This window comes from Balaenoptera ricei, chromosome 7 (assembly GCF_028023285.1).
Source record: "Balaenoptera ricei isolate mBalRic1 chromosome 7, mBalRic1.hap2, whole genome shotgun sequence".
Classification (NCBI taxonomy): Eukaryota; Metazoa; Chordata; class Mammalia; order Artiodactyla; family Balaenopteridae; genus Balaenoptera; species Balaenoptera ricei.
Window position 1 is genome coordinate 77,097,122 of NC_082645.1, and position 24,541 is coordinate 77,121,662.

Genomic DNA, 24,541 nt, shown 5'->3' on the forward strand with positions numbered 1-24,541 from the left:
ATCTGATACAGGTACCATGTATATAGATGGGAAATAACATTAACATTTAGGTATTCTGCCTAATGTCTTCAGCAGAATGGTCTGTTAAAACAGTAACTTCAGTTTTTAACTTCTTTGTTTTGCCATCAAACGAAAATTACTTACGAGGCCCACAGTCTTATAACAAAAGGGTACTTTAAAATCACAGACCAACCTCCAATCCATTTTAACATTCCCTCTGTTGCACTCCCGACAGACCAGCCACACTTTGAGGGAGCACTTCAGTGACAGGGAGCTCACTGCATCGTGAGGTATCCCTCCTTTCTGTTATTGTTAGCAAGGCCTTGTTTACACTGAACTGACAACTGCTTCCTTGGACCTGTTTCTCATTAATCCTACTTTTGCCAGTAGCCCTCCAACTTGTGAAATTATGTGTAGAACTTTTCAGCAGAGAAGATCTAAAACTTTCATCCATCTGAAAGAGTCTATGACCAAAAAACTGTTAAGAAATGAAAAGTCTAGGTGGTACAGAGTAAGACTTCCGTTTCCTTTACTTGACAGCCTTTCAGATCCCTGAGCTTTGGCTTCCTCATCTGTAAAAATGGGAATAATAATATACTCTATCTACCTGTAGGGTTGTTGTGAGAATCAAATGAGATAATGTTCATAATACTTAGCATAATTGCCCAGAAGTCAGTAAATGTTAGTTATCTTCACCAAGTAATATTCACTTTAATGTGTCCTTCCTTACCTAAGACCTTTCTCTGTGCTAAAGATCCTTAGCCCAAAATTGAATGCATTAATTCAGACTAGTCTGAACAGTGCAGAGTGCAATGAGTTCCTATCTTCAAACAAAATCATGTGATTTTTTTTTTGATGTTCTTACTTTTTTTTGGTTTAATTAATTTATTTTAACATCTTTATTGGAGTATAATTGCTGTACAATGTTGTGTTAGTTTCTGCTTTATAACAAAGTGAATCAGCTATATGTATACATATATCCCCATATCCCCTCCCTCTTGCGTCTCCCTCCCACCCTCTCTATCCCACCCCTCTAGGTGGTCACAAAGCACAGAGCTGATCTCCCTGTGCTACGTGGCTGCTTCCCACTAGCTATCGAAAATCATCTAATTTTTAATTGGCTTTTGTAGTAAATACACCAAAGTTGACTAAAAAACTCACCACCACCACCCCACACACACTTTGCTGTCAAGGTAGGCTTTATTCATTCTTTAATTATGCAGTTAAAAATTTCTTGAATATGAACATTTTTTTCCCTGTCTTCTATTACTTTAAGCCTCTCTCCAGTTTGCAGTTTGTTAGATGTGTTTTAACCTTGATTGTGGCATTCATCATGTTAACTCTGCCTACTGATTTTGTGTCACCTGCACATGTGGTGAGTTTGTTCACCAGACATTCGAGTCATTGATAATACATGGGACAGGTCTTTTTGCCATGATGGCACATCTAGAAGCCCGTGGCACATAGAAAGTCCTGGACTTTTGGAGCCTGACTACTAGCTTTGTGACCTTGAGAAACTTCTTTTCCATATCAATAAAATGAGGTTAGGAACGTCTGCCTTTCAGGTAATTGTTAGAGTTCAAAGTAATGTACTGAAAGTGCCAAGTACAGTACTGGTTGGGAATCTATTTGGCCCTCAGTAGATATTGCTGAGACAAATTAATTAATCAGCTGAACTCAGCTAGCACTGTCCTTCAGATTAAACTATTCTAGCCCATAGGTCAGTCTTCTTCATAAGGACATTATGGGAATAATTTTAATCAAATGCTTTGCTTAAATTAAAGATCTTGAATATTCTCTGGTCTACCACAAAAGTAAATGATGTTAGTTTAAAAATTACTGATTCTTAGTAAACTCCTAGTGCCTTGAAATCCCCAGTATTTTTCCCCCTAAATATTCCCCGTTTTCTGATTAAATCTTGAATTTTGCCAGAGATTGGTATCAAATTAACTGGTTTGTAATGCCTAGGAATTATATTTTTTTTCCTTCAGTTTTGAATTTTTTAAAAATTAGGGGGAAAAAGTGTATTTGAGTCTCTAGCCTCTTGAGACTTCCCTCCTTCTCCATGTTTTTCTGAGGTTGTCAGAATATTTCTGTGCTTACATCTGCCGATTCTCCCTGGAATATAATTCACCAGATTTTGAAGACGTGAATTCTTTTAAAGTGACTTCTTCTGCTTGTACCTTGGTTCTCTCTTAATGAGGTTTCTTCTGTCCTTTCCAGCTTAAAGATCATTTGCTTTTAAGAAAGCAAAACAGTTGCTGAGCAGTTCTGTTTTCTTTCTCTAATTAATTAATATACCATCTGCCTTGGATTTGGAATTTTATTTTTTAACTGGAGCCTGTTTTCCATAGTAAGAGTGATATGAATAGAATGGCATTCCCATGTTGAAAGTTTGGGGAGTAATAAATAACTAGTCAGTATCTGATATAGGAAGAGTCTGTACTTTAAGAATTAATTTATTCCTTATAAATTAAGAGTTGTGAAATAAAGGATGTTTCACAAGGGGCTGAAGATAACATAAATTAGTGAAGCTGTATGGGTGCCAGACACAAGGGAGTGTACAGAGTCCTGTGAACTGGAGAGTGAATGCCCAGCTTAGAACTATTCTAATTCAGAGCAGTTGGAACATTACACTGGCCAAATGAAACACTGGCCCTAACACTACTGGGAGTTTGTGGCTTTTGCTTGTTTTAAGTGCCCTGAAAGAGGTAGAACTACGTATAGTTCACTGTTTTATCCCCAGCATCTAACACACTTTGAAGCACATGGATATTTGATAAATAGACAGACTTTAATTAGCATCCATTAAGTGCCTCTATGTGGAGAACTGTTCTGTGCAAAATAGCAAAAGGAGAAATGGCTACTGCCCTTGAGGAATCTTTAATCTCATTTGGGGGGGGGGCAGCACTTATAAATTAAATAGGCTGGACAGGAATTCAAGAAGAATTCTGGATAAAGGTTTGAGGAATTCCAGAAAGTCTGCCTGAAGGAGACGGGGATTCCCCTAGCCTTGAAGATGGCACAGATTTGGTTTACGCAGGGAAGAGGGGAAAGGGTGCCGGGTGGAGATACGGGGCAGGTGGTGTTTTTCAACTTAAGGGAAGGCCAGAAGGAGAAAATGAGCATGGGTGTGTGTGGTAAGGATAATAGCTTGAGGGGGGAAGAAGTTTCCTTGGATTAGTGAGAAATTATATCCAATAGGTAAAAAGGCTTTTTTAAAAAAAATTTGGGGGGCGGTTTCTTATTTACTTTTTTTTTATTTTTTAATTTTTAAAAATTTTTATTGGAGTATAGTTGCTTTACAATGTTGTGTTTCTACTGTACAGCAAAGTGAATCAGCAATATGTATATATATATATCTCTCTTTTTTGTTTAAATTAAATGTACCTCTGCCCCACCTTACCTCCACTCCCCACCCTGAAATATTATACCATCAGCTACAGAGAGTAGGAACTCTATAATGACTCCTTAGGAGTGTGGTATATGTATCATGAAAAAATTATCAAAATTTAAATAGCAAAACTTTCAAAATTCTTGGTCCTTTGACCCAGAGTCCAAGTGGGTTTGGATACCATGTTTTCCCATGTCTCCATTATAAGACTAATGGTTCTTTTAAGCATTCAAAATTACGTGTACTACTGCCTGGAATTTAATTTGGTGCATAGCACTTAACACTTTTAATATTTATGCCTCCTACTTGTTCTAAAATATTTGAGGTGGTTCCACTACATAATGTAAAGACTAACTAATCTTGAATATGTAGGGAAGGAAAAAAATCATCTTCCTCTCCTCTCTTAGGGTCATTGGCTGGGCCTGAAAATCAAATTGATAATAGATTAACAGGAGAAAAAAATTAATTACCTAGGTATGCATAGGAGTTCACAAAGAAATGTGATTCAAGGAAATGGTTAGAATTGCGGACTTCTGTATCATCTTAACAAAGGGTGATACAGTGTGGAAAGGGGCTAGACTAAGGAAAGGCGGTTGGGCTTCTGGCATGACAGTGAGTTCTGAGAGGGTGGCTAGGAAATGTATGATAAATAAGGGTTGTTTGTTTTGCAGATAAGAATTGTCTCCAGAGTGGTTCTCTTCTTGGTATAGGAGACGGAGACACATTTACAAAGGGAAATTTATGCCCTGCTTTTGGACAAAAAAGGTGGAGGGCAGAGAGCTAATTGCCTTTGGCTCAAAACAAGCCTTATGCATTGTCGTGACAAACTCTGATCCCTCTCAAATTCCTTAATGACGATTGAGATAAATAAAATTTAGTGGCTCAGAAAAATGTCAGTTAAGATTGTTTGATCAATTAAAATGACCAAGATTTAGGTATTTTGGACCAACCTCGAGTTAGAAACTACTTATTAAAGTTCAGGCTTCGAGTGAGGCAAAGTGTCTACCCTCCGTGAATTCATGGGCTTGTGAGAGAGACTGACAGATACATCATCCATTCCAGTGGAATGGGATCTGCATTCATACTGAAATGTAATTCCACAAGGATCTACATTTTTTAGGATTGTTTTGGAGTATATGGCTTCCACCTTTAAGGGAAGTTTTGAGATTGGGGTGTCTGATGTGTTTCTTGTGGGTGGACTTTTGTGGAGGGGATTGGAAGAACTGTTCAGAACCAGGGAGTGTGAATTACCCAAAATAATCTACTCAAATGTCATCTTTTCCTTCCTTTTCAGTGTTTTCTTCCTTCCTCTTACCTCATTATCAGTTTAGTAATAATAGTAGCAGAATAGCTGCTGCATTTCTATGGTGCTTTATGTTTTTCCTTTATCACTATTCACGAGGAATTTGGGGCAGGCATTATTACCCTCAGTTTAGAGATGAGAAAGCAGAGTCTCAAAGAAGCAAAGAAAAAGTCCTGTGGTCACATAGCTAATTAAATTCCTCTACCCTTTTTTAGACAAAAGTTATGTGAAGAACTCTGGGTAGAATCTGTTGGTTTTTCTGACTTTTCTGAGCTCGAAATGACACAAGTTTGCTTTGCATGATAAATTTCTCTCCTTAAGCCCAGTGAAGTTCAAAGAAAACTCTATGAGAAAAAGATTTTATGCATTGATTTTGAGTATAAAGTCACTTTGTTTAGTGGAGCCTTTTGAGTTTGGTATTTTGTAATATCAAGGTGTCATTTTTTAAAAGAACCTCATCAGGATCTTGGATGAATGACCTGTCTGCCCTCAGAGAAATGAGAAATGGCTTGACAAAAAATAATTTTGTTTACCAAATCCTAAAATCTGAAACAACTTTTCTCTTCTTCCCGTACATATAGCTTTAATAAAAAGCATACTTTATACTGTATATAGAAAAACAGGGCCCCCCAAAGTTGATATGCACTAGAATGTAAGGTTCAAGCATGTTTAGGTAGATCACAGATGATAAATATTGAGTTTATGGGAGATACAGGAGTTGCTCAGCTTTTTAATATTCTAATTTATTTGTAAACACTGACCTTCAGGAACCAGTGCTATGGAGCACATCTATCATATCCCCTCACAAACTTGTTCTTGCTTCTGAATCCTGCATTAATTTAACTCTCATATGACTCAGCATGAAGCCTTCTTCTTTAAAAAAAAGAATTAGAAATACTATAGTTTTATTGACTTGCTAATTGAGTGCTATCGCCTAGATCTTGTTATGGGTCCAGTGCTATTCTGTCTCTTCGCAAAATGGTTGAGTCTCTTATTAGCATTAAATCTTGGTTTGAAGCAGTAAAATGTATTATATCAAATTATTAGTTTGACTTTTTTGTAAAAGATATTTCTGATGATAAAAAATAATATATGCATTTGAAAAAAATTGGGAAACAGCGAAGAGCATAAAGAAAAATTTAAATTACCTATAATCCCACCATCCAAAGAGAAACACTGTTGATGTTTTCCTGTTTTCTATTCTTTTTAAACCATATATATTTTAAAAATTGGAATCATACATGTATATTATAGTCTTATGCTTTTAAAAATTAACTATAAATTCTGAAGACTTGGAAGAATCTAATCTTTGTAAACTTTTCTACTATATTTTAGGAGGCAGATTGTAATATCATCAATGTTTGGTGTCATTTCTTTAGCTAATGATAATTACACTTAAAATTATATGGTATTACAAGGCAGGCTTATAACAGTCTTGAAAATATTTTCAATGAATGGAAATGTTGTAGGAAATTATTAGTTCGAATAACAAATAGTACACAGTCTGTTTTTAAACAATATTTTTGTTATTAACAGGCTGAGTTTTTAAATTGTTTTGCTCTGGATAAATAAACCATTTGACCAGTAATTTTAAAAGTTAACATGTGAACATTTCCTCATGTTACTAAATATTTTTTAAAGTTATTATTTATTTTTGTATCATGAACTACCCTAAAACTTAATTACTTAAAATAACAAACATATAGTTATTTCACAGTTCCTGTGGATCAGGAATCTGGGTACGGCTTAGCTGAGTACCTCTGCTTCAGTCTTTCACAATCATATTGTCACTTGGGGCTGTAGTCTTTATCTGAAGGCTTAACTGGGGGACAATCCCTTCCTTGCACACTGCCGTAGAGAGATTTCCTTCAGTTTCTTGCTTTATGGGCCTCTCTGTAGGGCTGCTCACAACACAGCAGTTGGCTTCCATCAGAGTGAGAGACTGAGTGCAAGACAGAAGTCATGGTTTCTTTGAAACCCAATCTTGGAAGTGACATCCCATGGCATTTGCTATATTCTTGGTAGAAGTGAGTCATTAGTCCTATATTTAAGGGGAGGGGATTAAACAAGGCATGGGAATTCCAGCAGGCAGGGATTGTTGAAGGCCATTTTAGAGACTATCTGCTGTAGTTATTAATAGTTCCATAATATTCCAGGATACAGACATATGATAACAAACCTCTTATTGTTGGACATTTAGGTTATTTACAACTTTTCTTATTATGTAAGGGCTTTCATGAAAATTTTTACGTATAAATATTTGTCTACAACTCTGATCGTTTCTTTAGGATAAATTCCTCAAAGTGCGATATTTGGGTTAGGGCTTTTAACATGAATTGTTATGCTACTGTTGAACCAGTTTGCACTACTAACATCTGTATTTGAGAGCGTCCATTGCACCACATCCACTATAAGACAATTTTTTGAAGAATGGGTTTGTAAAATAAATTGTTCCATAATTAGGCAGTTTACTTGAATTAGCACATGTCATGAAATGTGAAAGGAAGGCACTGTGAAACAGCAGCAAGATCCCTGAAACTAGAATCAAAAGATATGGATTTTAGAACAGGCAGTGTGTTTGGTCTCTCATACAGTGTCATCAAGGTCACATGCTTCCCCAGGCAGGATATTTAACCTGCTTACATATAGAGTTATACATCAATGTATTTTGTAAAATGAGAAAAATAATTCCTTTCTGATGTATAAATTATAAGACACGAGGGAAAGAGGAAAAGGGAAAATGCAAATGAGATATGCTCAACAGAAACAGAGGTAGATGGATAATTTACTCTGAAAAGCTCCAGACACTTGGTTATCATTTGTAACTTAGGGCTGTACACACTCTGTTGCTCTCTAAGAGGACTGGAATTTTATTTAAAATATCTAGACTTAAATTATTTAAATCAATTAACATTTACTGAGGCCCTTCATTGTGCTAGGCATATAGAAGTGAGATACAAAGATAAACAATTACTTATTACCCATCTTCTTTCAGAAAGAGTTTAAGTGGTATGGCCATATTCCTGCCTTTGAGAGTCTAGGCACAGACTTGTAAACAAGCAGAATGAGAAAAGTACAGTGATGGAGATAAATATGTTATGGAAACCCAAGAGAAGGAAGGATAGAGTAATATTAGGTAGTGGGAAGGCCTTTACACAGAAGTGTACTTGAGACAGACACTTAAGAATGGGTCAGTTTTTAAAGAGAAGATATCTGTGTGAATAAGGAGGGAAAAAATAAGAAAGCCCTTTTAAAAGAGAAAGCATTTTACAAATGTGATGTAGGAGTTTATGCAGTAAATAATTGGCTTAGTATATAAGGATGAGTGGATCATGATTTTCAAATTATAATGAATTGAGGATTGAGCATTCATTTTTGTGTTTTATGTTTTATTAGTTTCATGTTCTGATTTGGGCTCAGATAACCTAGTTTCAGCTACAGGATCTAAAGAATAGTCCAGTTGTAACAAACTAAAGGCAATATTCTGACATTGTTACCCTGTTCCCTCCACTCCTCACCTCCATTTAACAACAGTTGCCTAAGGAACTGGCTTCAGAATTTTACAGAGCTTAATTCATGTGTCATGAGTACATTTGTGTCATTTAGTTAGGACATGACATGACTGAGAAATTAGTACAGAATATAAAGTTTAAATGTTTTACAGTCTTAGTGCTGATCTAGATCAGGTTTTCTTCAACTAGTTCGTCAGAAGCTACTTTTCATTCCCCGCAAGTATTTAGATTACAGGGCTGGAGGAATTACTGCAGACTGAATTCAATCTTTGTAGTCATAAATAGGAGTGGTCAGGTGAAGCCAGACTTGTACCCAGAGTTAAGCCTGTTTGTTTCCCTTCTCCACCCGGAGGATCTGGTAAATGAGATGAAGCATTGACCCCTGACTTAGATCTGGCACCCAATTCTAACTCTTTAATTCCCAAATGACCGTCAGCATTTTTAGGTTATAATTCTCTTTCCTTAATTATAATCCTAAAACATAATAACTAAAGCACTTAAAATAATAGTTTGATGTTAGTAGGTTTAGGGGACAATCTAAGAGAGAGAAGGAAAGGAAATAATACTTACTGAACCCTTGAACACCTTCCATGTTCCAAGGCGGTTCTAGATGCTTTACGTGTAGAAGCGCACAATTTTTACGATGAATGTCTGAGGTAGATTCCCAGTTTACAGATGAAGTGATACCACACAGCTCTGCTCAGGTTTATTAGAATCTCTTACATCGTCCTTTCATTTATCAATGTTATTTTCTCTGCCTCTCCATTGAGAAAATTTGGCCCCAAATGTGACTTCATGAAGAGCCCCCTGTGACCGCCCTGGTGTTGAGCAGCTGCACGCAGCACGTGTTCCGTGTGCCTGAGGACGAAAGCAGCTACTAAGTTTCCAAAGACTGTACAGTAGTGCCCCTGAGGTGACCTTCAGATGGACCGAAATCACATTTGCTGTATTTTCTAGCTTTTACTTTTTTGTATTGAGTTCATTTCTGTTTGCCAGTTTAACTGGTGTCATTTGATCCTGTTATAAATTTATAGTCTAGGTCAGTGACTGTCAGTATTACCAGTACAAAGTCCTCTGTTTACTGTCCAATTTTCATGGACCCCTACAAGAAGGAAAATATACTCTTAGTATCCAATATTAGAGAACAAATAACGACAAACCTTCTGTTGGGAACTTCATTATTGTTTTTAAATGAACTCAGTTATATTTTTTAATGAATTGGCATTTTAATTAATTGCATCTACATTGAAATTTGAAAGACAGTATATTCATTATGCTTTTAAAGACTATAATGTGGTTTTTATCAATATTATATAGATATTTGCGTTAATTCAGGGCTAGGGCCCATTTTAAGGTATAACTTGAGATATAAAATGTCTTAAAACCTGTTTAAAGGCTTAGAAGATGATCTGAAGTAGAACAACAGTAATAAGCATTTCTGTTAATCTAATATTTAAGAAAGACTTTCAGGGATTTAGCAGCCTGTTCATTTCCAGAGCAGATTTTGGAAGTTACTTTTTTTTGCTAGAACTGTATGGTCTGGCCCCCGCTCATATTCAAGTTTTGGCTTTTTTTGTGACACCTTCCCTGGCATATTCCCAGGGAGCTTACTCAACAGGCTCAATCTGATGACACTGTATGCAGGATGGGGGACCACAGCTCCAAGATAAACTATGGACTGCAGTAAACTGCATCTTCTGTTTGAAAGATCTAATAGAAGACCCCGTAGTGGCTAGACCCATTCCTGAGGGAAGTGCCAGGGCTATGGCCTGACACACTTTATATACTCAGTGCTTTGAGGCTTCAAAGTAACATTGAGGGAACCAAGTAAATGGGGCTTTCTTTTCTTTACATATGACTCTGATGTGTATGTATATATGTATGTGTGTGGGGATTTGGGGGAGGGAGTGATGGGAGAAAAGGCATCTTTATATTTTATTTTTGCTGGCAGTGGCATGAACAAATGGCCACTTCACATATTAGGACAAGGGTAAAACTAAGGATGCTTTCTGGGCATCTGCACTAATTATAGCCTGAATAAGTTGTCATCTCATTCTCACTCTGTCTCCCACTGATTTGATTTTGTTAAATAAATTTTGAAAGCACTTATACTGATGGATATTGGTGCTGAACACATAGTAAAGACTCAATAAATACTGGCTAGATGGTTAAGGAACGTTCTCACTGACAGCTCTTTATGTATCTTAAGATGTTTAACTATAGTATAAAAGAAATTGATTTCCAGTATTTTTCAAAAGTGTATTTTAAAAAATATTTTATACTTCTGTATCAGCTAGTTACATTGACAAGAGAGCCAAAATACTTTTTTTGGCTAATATCCAGCATTAAATGTATCATACCTTCAACTGATAGCCATGGTAACTTTTCAACCTGACTGATGAATAATACAGTCTAAAAATTAACTTAGAAGAGCTCATCCCACATGCTTTCCTAAGACCAATTATATAATCTGCTCAACTATTGACTTGCATTACTAGCTAACATTGTTGAAACTTTATTTCTTCATTATGAATCAACTATCCTATTAGGGGAGAATGAAATTATACAAAGCTTATTCTTCAGTGCTATACAGGTTGGGATTATCACTACCTTTTTTTAAAGGTCATTTTATTCACATTTCTTTATTAGTTCACATGTATAATTTTATTTATTTATTTATTATTTCCTTACTTACTTATTTATGGCCACGCCACGTGGCTGGAAGGATCTCAGTTTCCCGACCAGGGATTGAACCTGGGCCACAGCAGTGAAAGCGCTGAATCCTAAACACTAGGCCACCAGGGAACTCCCTATCATTGCCTTTTAAGATGTCTGTCAAGTGTTTGAATAGCTGCTACCATGAACAGTAGTAGCATAAACTTTTTGTTTTTGTCTCTGACTTTCCTTTCAGGATTACTCTTCCTTACTCATGATAAATCTCAAGAGGCTTCTGTAGAACAGAAATCACAGAATTAAAATCCGCTTAACAAAAATATGGGGTTACCAATCCTGTTCTATCAGAGCAACTGCCTCTTCTAAGCATGTGATGATGAGTAATTCCATTAGACAGTTACTGGACCAGTTGATTACATAATGGCATGAATGTATCAGTGTTGTTTTATCCAAGATAGGACCAGAAGGCCAGAGTTGACAGCTAGTCCTGGGTAGTGGTCTCTGGGAGCCTGGGAAGCTCCAAGCCATAATGTCCCTGCTGATGGAGACCAGGTCAAGGACTGGGCCAATGAGCAGAGAGTAACAAGAGACCCTGGGAAGGAGCTACACTGGTCTTTGTTCGCCAGAATTAACATCAAAACTAGAAGTGGGGAGGGAGGTTCTATAAATTCAAGAGAGGGAGGATGTTTAACACTTAAATACTATAAGCCATGATCGGATAAAGTATTATTAGAGCAACTGTTATTCCCAGAAGAACACTGAATTAGGAATGGGAGCTCCATGCTACTTTTATGGATATATCCCCCATTTGCTTATCCATTCACCTATTGATAGACATTTGAGTTGTTTCCAGCTTTGGCTGTTGGGAGTAAAGCTGCTCTGGACATTGGTGTACAAGTGTTTTGCAGACATGTTTGCATTTGTCTTAAATAAATACCTAGAAATAAAATGGTGGGTTCAGTTCTTTAAAGTGGTTGTACTGTTCTCCACTCACACCAGCAGTATAGGCATTCCACATCCTCACCAACACTAGGCATTGTTGGGCTTTTTAATTTTAGCAATCCTGAGTGTATAATGGTATTGTTGTGGTTTTTTTTTTTTGGCTGTGTTGGGTCTTCGTTGCTGTGCGCGAGCTTTCTCTAGTTGTGGAGAGCGGGGTCTACTCTTCGTTGCGGTGCGTGGGCTTCTCATTGCAGTGGCTTCTCTTGTTGCGGAGCACGGGCTCTAGGTGTGCGGGCTTCAGTAGTTGCAGCATGTGGGCTCAGTAGTTGTGGCATGCAGGCCTTAGAGCACATGGGCTTCAGTAGTTATGGTGCGTGGGCTCAGTAGTTGCAGTGCACAGGCTCAGTAGTTGTGACTTGCGGGCTCTAGAGCAGGGGTCCCCAACCCCCGGGCCGCACAGCAGAAGGTGAGCAGCAGGCGAGCGAGCAAAGCTTCATCTGCTTACTCCCCATTGCTCCCCAGTGCTCACATTACCACCTGAACCATCTCTCCCCGCCCCATCCATGGAAAAATTGTCTTCCACGAAACTGGTCCCTGGTGCCAAAAAGGTTGAGGACCGCTGCTCTAGAGCGCAGGCTCAGTAGTTGTGGAGCACGGGCTTAGTTGTTCCATGGCATGTGGGATCTTCCCAGACCAGGGATCGAACCCGTGTCCCCTGCATTGGCAGGCGGATTCTTAACCACTGTGCTACCAGGGAAGTCCTGGTATTGTTGTTTTGAAAATACCTTTTTAATTTTTAATTTACATACAGTAAAACTGACTTTATTTTGGTGACTAATTCTATGAGTTTTGATATATGTATAGATTCGTATAGCCACTATGACAATCAGGATATATAACAGCTCTACCACCCAAAAAAATTCCGTTTTGCTGCCTCTTTGTAGTCACATTCTCCTCTTACCCTAACCCTTAAAAGCCACATGTTATCTGTTCCTATAGTTTTGCCTTTTCCAGAATCATGCATTATACAATACATAGAATCATGCAACATGAGACCTTTTAAGACTGGCATCTTTCAATCAGCATAATGCCTTTAAGAGTCATCGATGTTGGTATCAGTATCTTTGTTGCTTTCAACTTTTGGCAATTATGAATAAAACTGTGATAAATATCTGCATAAAGCTTTTTATGTGAACACAAATTTCATTTCTCTAAATACCTAGGTGGGTTGGGTTATATGGTAAGTGGATGTTCCAACTTTATAAGAAAATGCTAAGCTGTTTTCCAGAGTGGCTCATTTTGCATTCCCACTATCAATGTATGAAAGAAAGTTCCAGTTGCTCTGCATACTTACCAGCACTTGGTATTGTACTTTTTAAAATTTTACCCATTTTAATAGATGTACAGATGTATCATATCATGGTTTTACTTTGCATTTTTCTAAGGCCAGTATGTTGAGCATCTTTTCATGTACTTACTTGCCATCCATAGATGATGTCTTGGGTGAAAAGTCTGTACAAATCTTTTGCCCATTTTAAAAATTGGGTTGCTTTCTCACTGTTGACTTTTGATAGTTATTTATCTATTCTAGATTGAAGTCATTTTTTGGGCAAATGATTTGCAAATATTTTTTCTCCCCATCTGGGGCTCATCTTTTTATTTCCTTAACTGTGTTCTTCTCAGAGCAAAAGTTCTCAATTTTGATTTAGTCAAGGGTATCAATTTTTTTTTTTTATGGTTTATGCTTTTGGTGTCGTATCTAGAAACTCTGCCAAATCCAAGATCATGAATATTTTCTGTAATGTCTTGTAAAAGTCTTATATTTTACATTTAGATCTATGACTCCTTTTGAGTTAATTTTTTGTATAAAGGGTAAGGTATAGATCTTTTTTTGGGGGGGGGCATATGGCTGTCCAGTTGTTCTAGTTCCATTTGTTGAAAAACTTACCTTTTCTGCACTGAATTATTTTTGCACATTTGTCAAAAATCAATTGACCATATTTTTCTGGGTCTGTTTCTGGACTCTTCTATTCCATAGATTTGTGTGTCTGGACTTTCACCAATATAGCACTGTCTTGGTTACTGTAGCTTTTAATCATTCTTAAAAGTGGGTAGTGTGAGTCTTCCAACTTTGATTTTTCTCAAAATTGTTTTGGCTATTCTGATTTCTTTACATTTCCATATATAGTTTAGAATCAGCATGTTTATATCTATAACACATCCTTCTGGGATTTTGAATGGAATTTTGGAATCAGTTTGTCAATGTCTACAAAAAAGCCTCCTGGAATTGTGCTTATATATATATATATATATATATACACATATGCTTATATATACATACATATATATATATAAAAATTGGGGGAGAATTGACATCTTAATATTATCTTCGAGATCATGAACACTATTTAGTTTCTTTACTTTTTCTCAGTAACAATTTGTATTATTTACATACTGCATATATAACATACAATGTAGTTTTCTTTCATACATTTTATTAAATGTATGAGTTCATATTTTTTATACTATTTTTTATACTAAGTTCATATTTTTTATACTATTGCAAATGGCGCTAATTTCATCTTTCAATTACTAAGTATACAGAAGTACATTGATTTTTATATATTAATTTTGTATCATGAGACCTTGCTAAAATTATTAGTTCTAGTAATTTTTTCATATATAATCCTTAGGACTTTTTACATATACAGTCTTGTCATCTGCAAGTAAAGGCAGTTTTTTTTTTTCTGACGACCTTTATGCTTTGTATTTCTTTCTTCCCTCTAGTACAATATTAAATAAAAATTGTGAAATAAATAAATAGAAATTGTGAGAATGAACATTGTTGCCTAGTTCCTATCATAGAAAAAGTTGTTCAGTCTTTCACCATTACACTTAACATTAGTTTGAGGAAGTCTCTCTTATTGCTAGTTTGCTGAGAATTTTTATCATGAATGGTTGTTTTATCAAATTTGTTTTGCATCTATTGAGATGATCATCTGGTGTTCTTTTTTATATTAACACAGTGAATTATATGTATTGAGTTTTGAATGTTACATTCAAAATTTACATTGCATTCTGGTATAAATCCCACTTGGTCATGATGTAGTAACCATTTTAAATATGCCGGATTCAATTTGCCATTTAAAAAAATGATATCTGGGTCTGTGTTCACGAGGGATATTGGCTTGTAGAGTGTTCTTTTCTTGAACTGTCTTTGCTTGTAGTAACAGGGGAATCCTGACTTCATATAGAATGAATTTGGAATCCTCTTCCTCTATTTTCTGGAGTTTGGGTAAGATTGGTATTCTTTCTTTCTGAAACGTTTGAAAGAATTTAGAGCTTTAGAGTTGCCATTTGAGCCTGGAGTTTTCTTCTTGGAAAGGTTTAAGGTACAAATCCAATTTCTTTCATTGATATACAGCTATCAGACTTTCTATTTTCTCTTGTGCCAGTTTTGGTAATTTGGTATGTATAAAGTTGTTCATAATATTCCCTTCGTAGTCTTTTAATGTTTATGGAATCTGTAGTAATGTCCTTTTTCCTACACACATATTGGTTCTGTGTGTCCTCTCATTTTTCTTGATCAGACTAGATAGAGACATCTATTTTATTAGATCTTTTTAAGGAACCACCATTGGTTCCATTGATTTTTCTCCATTATTGGCCCTTTTCCTTTGCTTTGTTTTCTGCTCTCATCTACATTATTCCCTTCCTTCTACTTTGGGTTTAATTTACTTTTCTTTTTCTAGCTTTTTAAGGTGAAAGCTTAGATCACTGATTTAATCCTTTCTTCTTTTCTGTCACAAGAATTTAAATCTATCACTCTCCCTCTAAACTTTAACAGTGCATTTTTAAAATGTTGATATGTTGTGGTTTCTCTTATTTGGTTGAAAATATGTTAATTTCCTTGTGATTTCTTCTTTGTCCCATGGGTTATTTAGAGATGTGATATTTAGTTTCCAAGTATTTGGGGTTTTCCTGGATATTTTATTATTTTTTATTAATTCTTTGGTGGTTGGAAAATATAAGATTCCAAGCTTTTGAAATCTGTTGAGATCATTGTGTAGTCTATCTTGGTGAATGTTCTATATGCATTTTATAAGAATATGTATCCTACAGTTGTTGGGAATAGTCTTCTATAAATGTCAGTTACCTCAAGTGGCATCATAGTGTTGTTCAAAACTTGAATTCCTTATTTTTTCCTTTGAATATTCTATCAGTTACTGAGAGAGTAATGTTTATTTCTGCCTTTAATTCTGTCAGTTTTTCCTTAATGTATTTTGAAGCTCTGTTATTAGTTACATATACATTTATGATTATCATGTCTTCTCCTGACACATAAAATGTCCCTATTTCTGGTAATACTACTGGTCTTTGAAGTCTGCTTTGTCTGATAGTCATACAGCCACAGCAGCTTTTTATACTTCTTGTTTGCATTGTGTGTCTTTTCCAACCCTCTTGTTTGCAACCTGTATATTTGTATTTAAAGTATATCTCTTATAGGTAGCATATAGCTGGATTTTTTTAATAGACTTTCTTTTTTAGAGCAGTTTTAGATTCACAGCAAAACTGAGCAGGAAGTACAGTTACCCCCTTCCTGCTCCCCTCGCCCCCTCCAACACACAAGCCTCACCCACTATCAACATCCCACTCCAGAGTGTTACAGTCAATGAACCTGCATTGACATATGATCACTCAAAGTCTGTAGTTTACATTAGGGTTCATTCTTGGTGTTGTACATTCTGTGGGTTTTGACAATTGTATAATGGCACATATCCACAATTATAGTATAATACAGAGTAGTTCACCACCCTAAAAATTTTCTGTGTCCACCTATTCAACCTTCCCTCCTCTCTAACCCCTGGTAACCCCTGGGCTTTTTACTGTCTCCATAGTTTTGACTTTTCCAGAATGTCATACAGTTGGAAAGCTTGGCTTCTCTGGCTTAGTAATATGCATTTACGGTTCTTCCTTTTCTTTTCATGGCTTGATAACTCATTCTTTTTAGCACTGAATAATATTCCATTGTCTGGATAGACCACTGTTCATCCATTCACCTCCTGAAGGACATCTTGGTTGCTTCCAATTTCTGCAATTATGAATAAAACTGCTATAAACATCCATGTATAAGTTTTTGTGTGAACATAATTTTTCAACTCATTTGGGTAAATACCAAGGAGTGTGATTGCTGGATCATATGGTAGGAGTATGTTTAGTTTTGTAAGAAACTGCCAAACTGTCTCCCACAGTGGCTGTACAATTTTGCATTCCCACCAGCAATGAATGAGTTCTGTTGCTCCACATCCTCGTTAGCATTTTGTGTTACCAATGTTTTGGATTTTTGCCATTCATATAGGTTGTAGTGGTATCGCAATGTCATTTAAAACTGCAACTCCCTAATGATATATGATGTTAAATATTTTTTTCACATGCTTATTTGCCATCAGTATGTCTTCTCTGGTAAGGTGTTTGTTCAGATCCGGGGTCCAGTTTTTAATCAGGTTGTTTTCTTATTGTTGTTTTAAAGACTCCTTTGTATATTTTGGATAAACAATCCTTTATCAGATATGCTTTTGCAAATATCTTCCTCCAGTCTGCCTCCCAGTCTGTGGCTTGTCTTTTCATTTTCTGGGCAGTGTCTTACACATCTTCCTTTGAATGGTATTGAATTTTATTCTTTGTTAGAATGGAACTGTTTGTTTGAACTTAGCCCAGTATGGCCCGTGGGCTGGCTGCCTGTTTCTGTAAATTAGGTTTTATTGGAACATAAAAACCATTGCCCATTTGTTTACATATTAGCTATGGCTGGCTCTGCACTACAACAACAGACCTGAGTAGTATAACATAGACCATATGGCTCACAAACCTAAATTATATATTAGCTAGCCCATTAACAAAAAGTTTTGTCAACCTCTGCTCTAAAGTTCACTCCTAAAGTGGTCTCAAATTTCTTTTTTGTTGTTGGATATTTTGTCTTTTTTAATTAATTAATTAATTTATTTTTGGCTGTGTTGGGTCGTTTCGTCCGAGGGCTTTCTCAAGTTGCGGCAAGCGGGGGCCACTCTTCATCGCGGTGCGCGGGCCCCTCACTATCGCCGCCTCTCTTGTTGCGGGGCACAGGCTCCAGACGCGCAGGCTCAGCAGTTGTGGCCCACGGGCCCAGTTGCTCCGCGGCATGTGGGATCCTCCCAGACCAGGGCTCAAACCCGTGTCCCCTGCATTGGCAGCAGATTCTGAACCACTGTGCCACCAGGGAAGCCCTTGTCTTTTTTAAAAGTTTTTATTTTCTATTGGAGTATAGTTAATTAACAATGTTGTATTAGTTTCAGCTGTGCAGCAGAGTGATTCAGTTATACATATACATATATCTATATCCCTTGAAGAGGAACTAAAGGTCCTTGACTTTGTTTCATGGCTAAGCTATTATTATTTTGTCTTGCTTGACTGTTTTCCTTTGTTTCTGCATTTGCTCTTTGGCACTCGGGGAAGGCCAAGGAGGCTAAAGCTTTTCTATAAACTAGAAGCCGAGGACACACAGGTCTGTCCCTAGGAAGGCCCTGCAGGGTCCTGCTCAGCTTCAGTGAGACCCCATGCAAATTTCTGCCTCCCTCCCAGCTCCTTTTACTCTTGAACTCTCTTGTAATTTCACCTGCTTCAGTATCTCAGCCTCTGCCTCTGCGGCACAGCAGAATTGCCCCTCTGCTTGAATCAGATTCTCAGGCAGAATCTCAAGAGGATCAATTGTGGGGTTTTTAACATCATGTGTTTCCCTTCTTTTGGGGATCAGAATCCTATGCTGTTGTTCAATGTCTGAAAATAGCCGCCCACATATATTTTGTCCAGGTTTAAAGTTATTTTTGGTGTGAGGGCAAATCTGGCACTACTTTTGTCATGGTAAGGTAAAGCTGCTTTTGCAAAACCAAAGATCTTAGAAAACACAGAATGTTCTCATGATTCTTCTCATGGACTTTTATCTGACATTCATTGCATTCTAATCATTTTCAGGTTAACTAAGTCCAGTTCCCTTAACAATCCCTCATAGTACAAAACAGATACTACGTTAAGTCATTACATGTTAGAGGTGCACAACCAGGCCAGTTCCTGTCTTCTAGGAGTTCAGTCTAGTAAACCAGATACATCACACACATCCCTTATGCCCTTTTTGAAATGCATCTCTGGAGCATATAGCAGGGCGTATAGAACTAAAGGTAATCAGAAGCAGAGAGCTAGTTTTCCTTTCCAACCCTCCATATCATCCTTCTAAGTGGTAGAGGTGGGGAAGGAGTATATTATGGGAGAAATTGGATAAAATTGAAAGAAATCTAAAAAATATTTAGTACTGACTTGGGCAAAGGTCACCTTTTTTGGACTTCTTATAAACTATTAAGAAATAAATTAAATGCATGCTAGTTTTTACCTTAAGATCAGTAGTTTCAGAAATAATCAATGGAGTTTCATTTCATGAATTTTTACAGCTGTTTTTGGTCCAAAAACTATGATATAGTCAGGGATCATAACCTCATTTATAGAGTCTTTGCCTGCACTTTCTTATGGCTAGGCCTCCCTCCAGTGAAGTTTGTACTGTTTTAGTTACCCTTAAGTCTTATCTTAGATAAGTCCTTTCAGTGACAGCATTCCATTGGGAAGTTTGGAAGGTACATCACAAGCATTGTACCCTATTGACTGTCCAAACATCAAACAGTAAAATATTTAGGGGGAGAAACTTTTAAGCTAATTTTAAATTAATCTAAGCTTTTCATAATATTTGGTTGGTTATCTATTTTATATATAGTAGTGTGTATATGTCAATCCCAAACTCCCAATTTATCCCTCCCCCGCCCCACCTTTCCCTTTTGGTAACCATAAGTTTGTTTTCTGTGCGTTTGTTTCTGTTTTGTAAATAAGTTCATTTGTATCATTTTTTTTTTTTAGATTCCACATATAAGTGATGTCATATGATGTTTGTCTTTCTCTGACTTACCTCACTTAGTATGATAATCTCCAGGTCCATCCATGTTGCTGCAAATGGCATTATTTCATTCTTTTTAATGGCTAATATTCCATTGTATATATGTACCATATCTTTTTTATCGATTCACCTGTCGATGAACATTTAGGTTGCTTCCATGTCTTGGCTATTGTAAACAGAGCTGCAGTGAACATTGGGGTGCATGTATCCTTTGGAACCATGTTTTTCTCCAGATATATGCCCAGGAGTGGGATTGCTGGATCACATGGTAGCTCTGTTTTTAGTTTTTTAAGGAAATGCCATACTGTTCTCTGTAGTGTTTGCACCAATTTACATTCCCACCAACAGTGTAGGAGTGTTCCTTTTTCTCCACACTCTCTCCAGCATCTGTTATTTGTAGACTTTTTAGTGATGGCCATTCTGACTGGTGTGAGGTGACATCTCATTATAGTTTTGATTTGCATTTCTCTAATAATTAGCTGTGTGGACCATCTTTTCATATGCCTCTTAGCCATCTGTATGTCTTCTTTGGAGAAATGTCTATTTAGGTCTTATGACGATTTTTTGACTGGGTTGTCTGTTTCTTTGACATTGAGCTGCATGAGCAGTTTGTGTATTTTGGAGAGTAATCCCTTGTCAGTTACATTGTTTGCAAATATTTTCTCCCATTCTGCGGGTTGTCTTTTCGTTTTGTTTATGGTTTCCTTTGCTGTGCAAACGCTTGAGTTTAATTAGGTCCATTTGTTTATTTTTGTTTTTATTTCTGTTATTCTAGGAGATGGATCAAAAAAGATCTTGCTTCGATTTATGTCAAAGACTGTTCTGCCTATGTTTTCCTCTAAGCGTTTTATATTATCAGGTCTTACATTTAGGTCTTTAATACATTTTGAATTTATTTTTGTGTATGGTGTTAAAGAATGTTCTAATTTCATTCTTCTACATGTAACTGTCCAGTCTTCCCAGCACCACTTATTGAAGAGGATGTCTTTTCTCCACTGTATAGTCTTGCCTCCTTTGTCGTAGATTAATTGACCATAGGTGCATGGGTTTATTTCTGGGCTTTCTATCCTGTTCCATTGATCTATATTTCTGTTTTTCTGCCAGTACCATACTGTTTCAATGACTATAGCTTTGTAGGATAGTCTGAAGTCAGGGAGCCTGATTTTCCTCCAGCTCCATTTTTCTCTCTCAATTGCTTTGGCTATTCAGGGTCTTTTGTGTCCCTTACAAACTGTAAAATTATTTGATCTAGTTCTGTGAAAAATGCCATTGGTAATTTGATATGGATTGCACTAAATCTGTAGATTGCCTTGGGATGTATTGTCATTTTGACAATATTGATTCTTCCAATCCAAAAACATGGTCCATCTGTTTGTGTCCTCTTCTATTTCTTTCATTAGTATCTTACAGTTTTCTGAGTACAGGTCTTCTGCCTCCTTAGGTAGGTTTACTCCTAGGTATTTTATTCTTTTGATGCAATGGCCAATGGGATTGTTTCCTTAATTTCTCTTTCTTGTCTTTTGTTGTTAGTGTATAGGAATGCAAGAGATTTCTGTGTATTAATTTTGTAACCTGCAACTTTACCAGATTCATTGATGAGCTCTCGTAGTCTTCTGGTAGCATCTTTAGAATTTTCTATGTATAGTATCATGTCATCGGCTAACAGTGACAGTTTTATTTCTTCTTTTCCAATTTGTATTCCTTTTATTTCTTTTCCTTCTCTGATTGCTGTGGCTGGGACTTCCAAAAAACTATGTTGAATAGAAGTGGCCAGAGTAGACATCCTTGTCTTGTTCCTGATCTTAGAGGAAATGCTTTCAGCTTTTCATGATTATGATGTTAGCTGTAGGTTTGTCGTATATGGCCTTTATTATGTTGAGGTACATTCCCTCTATGCCCACTTTCTGGAGAGTTTTTATCATAACTGGGTGTTGAATTTTGTCAAAAGCTTTTTCTGCATCTATTGAGATGATCATATGGTTTTTATTCTTCAGTTTGTTAATATGGTGTATCACATTGATTGATTTACATATATTAAAGAATCCTTGCATCCCTGGGATAAATCCCACTTCATTATAGTGTATGATCCTTTTAATGTGTTGTTGGATTCTGTTTGCTAGTATTTTGTTGCGGATTTTTGCATCTATGTTCATCAGTGATATTCGCCTGTAATTTTTTTTTGTGTGATATCTTTGTCTGGTTTTGGTATCAGGGTGATGGTGGCCAAGTAGAATGAGCTTGGGAGTGTTCCTTCCTCTGCAGTTCTTTGGAAGAGTTACAGAAGGATAGATGTTAACTCTTCTCTAAATGTTTGATAGAATTCACCTGTGAAGCCATCTGGTTCTGGACTTTTTTGATTGTTGGGAGTTTTTTAATCACAGTTTCAATTTCAGTACTTGTGATTGGTCTATTCATATTTTCTGTTTCTTCCTGGTTCAGTCTTAGAAGATTGTACCTTTTTAAGAATTTGTCCAGGGAACTTCCCTGGTGGTCCAGTGGTTAAGACTCCATGCTTCCAATGCAGGGGGGTACAGGTTTGATCCCTGTTCAGGGAACTAAGAGCCCACATGCTGTTGGGCATGGCCAAAACTTTTTTTAAAAGAGAGAAAAAAAAATTTGTCCAGTTCTTCTAGATTGTCCATTTTATTGGCATACAGTTGCTTGTAGCAGTCACTTATTATCCATTGTATATCTGTGGTGTCTGTTGTAACCTCTCCTTTTTCATTTCTAATTTTATTGATTTGAGCTCTCTTTTTTTTCTTGGTGAATCTGGCTGAAGGTTTATCAATTTTATCTTTTCAGAGAACCAGCTTTTAGTTTCATTGATCTTTTCTATTGTTTTCTTTGTTTCTATTTATTTCTGCTCTGATTTTTATTTTTCTTTCTACTAACTTTGGGTTTTGTTTGTTCTTCTCTAGTTGCTTTACGTGTAAGGTTAGGTGGTTTATTTGTTTCCTGACGTAAGATTGTATTGCTATAAACTTCCCTCTTAGAACTGCTTTTGCTGCGTTCCATAGGTTTTGGATCATTGTGCTTTCACTTTCATTTGTCTCTAGGTATTTTTTGATTTTCTCTTTGATTTCTTCAGTGATCCATTGATTGATTGTTTAGTAGCATATTGTTTAGCCTCCATGTGTTTGTGTTTCTTAAGGTTTTTTCTTGTAGTTTATTTCTAATCTAATAGCATTGTGGTTGGAAAGGATGCTTGATATAATTTCAGTTTTCTTAAATTTACTGAGGTTTGCTTTGTGGCCCAGCATGGATCAATCCTGGAGAATGTTCCATGTGCACTTGGAAAGAATGTGTATTCTGCTGCTTTTGGATGGACTGCTCTATAAATATCAATTAAGTCCATCTGGTCTAATGTGTTATTTAAGGCCTTTGTTTCCTTATTGATTTTATGTCTGATCTGTCCATTGATGACAGTGGGGTATTAAAATTCCCCCACTATTATTGTGTTACTGTCGATTTCTCCTTTTATGGCTGTTCGTATTTGCCTTATATACTGAGGTGCTCCTATGTTGGGTGCATATATATTTACACTTGTTATATCTTCTTGGATTGATCCCTTGATCATTATGTAGTGTCCTTCCTTATCTCTTGTAACAGTCTTTATTTTAAAGTCTATTTTGTCTGAGTATTGCTACTCCAGCTTTCTTTTGATTTCCATATGCATAGAATACCTTTTTCCATCTCCTCACTTTCAGTCTGTATGTGTCCCTAGATCTGAAGTGGGTCTCTCGTAGACAGCTTATATACAGGTCTTGTTTTTGTATCCATTAAGCCAGTCTATGTCCTTTGGTTGGAGCATTTAATCTGTTTACATTTAAGGTAATTATCGATATGTATGTTCTTATGACCATTTTGTTAATTGTGTTGGATTTGTTTTTGTAGGTCTTTTTTTCTCCCCTTCTTTTGTTCTCTTGTGATTTGGTGACTATCTTTAATGTTGTGTTTGGATCCCTTTTTCTTTTTTTGTGTATCTATCAATCATAGATTTTTGGTTTGTGGTTACCATGAGGTTTTGATATAGCACTCTCTATATAAATAAGATTGTTTTAAGTTGCTGGTCTTTTAATTTCAAATGCATTTCTAATATCCTGCATTTGTACTCTTCTCACGATTGCTGGTTTTGATATATTTGTGTTGGATGATTTCCTACCTTTACTGTGTGTTTGCCTTTACCGGTGAGCTTTTCCATTTGTAGTTTTTCTTGTTTTTAGTTGTAGTCATTTTTTTTCCCCCCCTACCTAGACAAGTTCCTTTAGCATTTGTTGCAAATCTGGCCTGACAGTGCTGAATTCTCTTAGCTTTTGCTTGTCTGTAAAACTTTTGATTTCTCTGTCGAATCTGAATGAGAGCCTTGCTGGGTGTTCTTGGTTGTAGGTTCTTCCCTTTCATCAGTTTGAATATAATCATGCCACTCCCTTCTGTCCTGCAGAGTTTCTGCTGATAAATCAGCTTATAGCCTTATGGGTATTGCCTTGTATGTTATTCGTTGCTTTTCACTTGTTTCAATATTTTCTGTCTTTGATTTCCACCATTCTGTCTTCTAGCTCACTTATCCATTCTTCTGCCTCATTCTGCTACTGATTTCTTCTAGTGTATTTTTCCTCTCAGTTATTGTATTGTTCATCTCTGTTTGTTCTTTAGTAGATCTTCTAGCTGTTTATTATACATTTCTTGTATCTTCTTGTTCTGTGCCTCTATTCTTTTGCCAAGACTTTGGATCATCTTTACTATCA

General features: G+C 36.5%; 1 protein-coding gene across 17 annotated transcripts in view; it reads left to right on the forward strand.

The window, feature by feature from the left end:
- Nucleotides 1–24,541, forward strand: part of C7H2orf88 (chromosome 7 C2orf88 homolog) — a 312,337-nt gene that overhangs the window by 262,387 nt on the left and 25,409 nt on the right. The gene's annotated exons all lie outside the window — the stretch shown is intronic.